The sequence below is a fragment of the Nannospalax galili genome, unplaced genomic scaffold, assembly GCF_000622305.1.
Source record: "Nannospalax galili isolate Female #2095 unplaced genomic scaffold, S.galili_v1.0 scaffold425, whole genome shotgun sequence".
NCBI lineage: Eukaryota > Metazoa > Chordata > Mammalia > Rodentia > Spalacidae > Nannospalax > Nannospalax galili.
This window is the reverse complement of record NW_008352508.1, coordinates 12,441-16,930: the sequence shown is the minus strand read 5'-3', so window position 1 is coordinate 16,930 and position 4,490 is coordinate 12,441. Positions and strand designations below refer to the sequence as shown.

The 4,490-nt window shown below is 38.2% G+C and overlaps 1 pseudogene; it reads right to left on the bottom strand.

The window, feature by feature from the left end:
- Positions 1-3,384: 3,384 nt before the first annotated feature.
- LOC115067071 lies at positions 3,385-4,044 on the bottom strand (annotated as a pseudogene).
- Between the last annotated feature and the right edge of the window lie 446 nt (positions 4,045-4,490).

The window sequence follows — 4,490 nt, the reverse complement described above, 5'->3', positions numbered from 1 at the left end:
TAGAGGCCCTCTCACTGCCAAGTACTCATTAATAACCTTCAGTATCTTTTTCCTCTAAATCTTATTTTCTACCACTATCAAATTTGGTCAAGCTCCTAATGAAATGCTATTCTCAGTGGCTAAGATTAACAAAGGGAGAACTCAACAGAGTTAGAAAAAGAGCCTGTAGAAATAAAAGGAGAAGCTTTTCCTAGGAAACTGTAACCACAATGGAATTAAAGGTGTCTGTACTTCTCGGCTTAGACATCAGAGTGCTGAAGCAAGAAGAGCCTCTGTGAAGAAGTCAGAGAAGGTGAAGTAGATGCACATGCAGTTCTATAAAGACGGCCAGTGAGCACGCAAGCGATATCAAAGAATAGCAGTCATGTGGAAATAGGACAGGTAACATGGCTGCCGAGGAAGTGAAGGGGATTGTAACAACTGGAGATTGGTTTTCAACAGGTTCAATAAGATTATAAGATAAATATGCAAATGTGAGGGCATGGACTTCTGTGCTAAGAAAAAGGATTTAAATATTTGAAAATGAATGTTTAAATTGTGCATTCTGAACATATAACAAGAAAAAAAAATGAACTCATTTTACATAGAAACAAGAAAAGTATCTCTGTGAAGATTAAAGAAGTCCATAGATAATGTCTCCTAGTGTATAATGGAGTCATCCCTTCAATCATCAGAACATTTTAAAGCTATTTATTGATTTCAGAATTTTGTGCTATGGATTTTGACAATAATAAAGTTCCCTTCTCCATTTCTACCTCTACCATACTCCCACAACCCCTGCCAACTTCATTTTCTCTATTATTATTTGCCTTTTTTAAAAGGACTATTGAGTCTAATATGTGTTTTCCAAGTACTCTTGGATGGGGCCTATCCCTTGGAGTCTGCTCATCCTACCAGGTGTCATGCCAGTAAGGAAAAGTGGCTCACCATCTCCCAACATGTGTCAATTAGCAATAGCTCCTCAGTTAGGGATGGGATTTCTTGGCAACCTCCCCCATTCATGCTGGGTCCCTGCTTGCCTTGTGTTTGCACAGGTCTCATGCATGCTGTCAGAAAATTTGGGGTTGATAAGGGTAACTACCTTGTGGTATCCAGACAAAACAGTTTCCTTATATTCATCAACTACCTCTGGTCTATCCATTGGAGTCTAGTTAACATACCGAGTCCCATGCTTGAAAGAGACGATTTCTGCCCCTTCTCACAGTCAATATTTATGCTATTAAATAACTCTTAATGACTTATATTTATACCTGTAGATTAATTCATTTCTAAACTCTTACCAGAGCTTTCATTGCACAACAATTGTTGAATATCATAGGAACATGCAAGCGGCAAACATGCAGAGAACAAGAGGATGCAGAGTGTTTATCGTTGAGTAAAGAATCTATATGGCACTTCTACTCCCAAAGCTCAGGGATCATTTCAAAGAGGGCACAAAAAGATCTTAAGAACCAGAAGTGTTGGATGGTTACAAGAAACAGTTTTCCAGATAGCTGGTCAGTTAATCATATGAATTCGCAGCAAGGTTGACAGTATTCACATGTCCCTTGCAAGCTCAAACCAGAAAAATATCCAAGCATAGTCATGAGGAAGTGGTTATGAATCTCCAACCTCACCTAAGTAAATTGCGGCACCACTGGGTATATTTTGCCAAGCCAATTGTTTCTGTAGCTTACAGGGGCCATAGCTGGTAAGGTTGATGATTACCTTTCCTGCCAGTGACATGCAAAACATATTCTAGTTCTATGAGAAGTAGTCAGCAGAGATGTAGCTTTGAAGTCAGTACCAGTTTATTTTATCCTTGTGTGTTCTAGAATTCAAGTATGTAGTATCTTCAGAAACAGGGTTTTACCATTATGCCTGGTAGGTAACCAAGTGCAATGACAACAGCAAGTATAGTTTGAGGATGTATATCATGAAAGGAGCTTCTTTAGGAGATTTCCATATGACTGTTTCAAAAGACATTTCGTGTTAGTTGTGCCTCCTTTTGCTCCATCTTCTGCCTTACCATCCTAGTCTCCATGTCGTTAAACTCATCTTATTCTTTATTATCATTTCCCCTTTAAATCCCAGCCTTCTGTCTCCTTTCTCATGAACCACTCCCAAGGACCCCACATCCATTTCCCCATCTGTAAGGACTTTTCTGTTGAAATGCACCTATCTAAAGATTCAAATCTGAGGACAGGACCCAGAGGACCCGACCCATATGGTGGCTATGAATCATCTGTATCTCCAGGTCCAGGGGATCTGTCACATAAAAAGATATTAAGATCATGTGTGCACTGCATGGCACAGGTGCACTTACATACTTGCAGACATAACACTCATATATGTAAAATAAAAATAAATAAAGTTTTAGAGATTCAAAGATAGCATTTATTTGTGAAGGGGAACATACAAATTTTGCCTTTCTGTATCTGGGTTTCCTCACTTAGAAAGATCATTCCCATTTCAATCCATGTACCTGAAAATTTCATAATTATATTTTTCTTAGCAGGTACAGGATATTTCATTGTGTAAATGCACTATACTTTCATTATCCATTGATAAAGACATTCAGCAAAATAGCAGAATATAAAATTAAAACACAAAACCTGTAGCCTTCCTATGTAACAACAATAATATAATAAGAAAGATATTAGGGAAATGATCTGATTCACACTAGACTCAAATCAAAAGAAACATCTTTGAATACATATAATTAAGGACATGAAGGACTATGCTAAAATTATAAAAAATGAAGAAAACGTTAAGAAGATACCAGAAGATGGAAAGATCACACATGCTGGTGGATGAATACAATTAATATTGCCAAAATTGTCATCATCATAAAAGCATTCTACAGATTCAACACAATCTCCACTAAAATGTCAACATTAAAAACATACACTCACCAAAAACGAGATCAGCTATCCCTGCCAAGAAACAACCAAGGACACAACTCCAAATGCCTAGGTTTCTTCAGAAAAAACACAAGCAACATGAAGAACCAATACAATATGTCACCTCCAGAATTTAGCACACTCATGGAAAAAATTCCTGAGAAAAGCAATCATAGATATTTTCAGGGAACTGAAAGAAGAAAGGTATAAATTTGAATCAAAACCATGAGCACACAAACTGTTGAACAAGAAAAGTAAAACAATTCAAGACATGAAATTAGAATTCACTAAAGGTGTAGAATCTCCAAGGGAAAGCCAAACAAAACTAGAAATGAAAGAAGTTATTTGCAAACACACACTGAGCCCATTAATATTCTAGTGAGCTCTGTAAGCTTTCTGCTTCATAAATCAGGCACAGTCTCCCAGGCAGATGGAGGAAGTGTGCAGGTCCAGGATTCTCTTGGGTAAACAGCTGGTCAGACTCTTGAGTGGAGGTTTGTGTTCAAGTGTGAAGCACTGTGGGAGGAACCTCAAGATAATGCTGACAGTAATAACCTTCCAGATCTTCAGGCTGGACACTGATGATGGTCAGAGTGAAATCTTTCCCAGACCCACCGCCTATGAAGTGATCTGGGACCCCAGATTCCAATGTTGATGCCTCATAGATAGCAGTTTGGGAGCCTGTCCTGGTTTCTGCTAGTACCAGGCCAAGGAGTGGTAAGTACCAATTGAAATACTCTGGCTGGATTTGCAGTTAATGGTGACCCTCTCTCCTGCTGAAACTGCTAGAGAGGGAGGAGACTGGGTCATAATGATGTCCCCACAGGCACCTATAATTAGGAAGAAACAATGATTGCAGACACATTCACACACAAACAAACTCATCTATAAATATATACACATATACATATAGAGATATTTTATAATAGAAGCATTGTAATTTGATATTTACAATCTATAAAACTATTATGTGAGTATTCACATCGTGTTCATATAGGAAATAGTAATTATATCTCATTACATCTTATAATTATCCATATCTCCTTAATAATATTAATCTAAAGATACTGTAACACTTTTAAAATTCTCACCAGAAACCCAGAACAGCAGGGCCATGAGGACCTGGATCTGTGGCAGCATCTTGCTGTACATGTCTCTGATGCACCTCAGTTTTCACTAATTAGGCCTGGTTTATAAAATCTGAGCAGCTGGGCTGGGCCTGGAAGGGCCTATGCAAAGCAGATATAAAGACAGATTGTTGGGCATGAGGGAACCTGTGAACATCAACAACCGGAAACACTGTCATAGAAAGTGAAAGTAATGAGTGGAAAGGAGTCAACATAGAAGCTGAAGGTGAACTTAGAGCTCTGAAACCGGAATTACTAGACCCACTATGACATGTTTTCATTTAAAACCTATGATACATTCCAGTGCATTTAGTTCTAACAAAATGATATAATAATGACCTCAAGTCTATGCTCCTTGGAAAATATAAAGCATGCAAAAAAGTCCAGCGAGATCAAAAGAAATGAGCAAATATAGGGAAATTAAGAGGAGGAAGAGAGAAAGGATGGAAGGATGGGAGGCTAGGAAGTCCGGAGGAAGGTG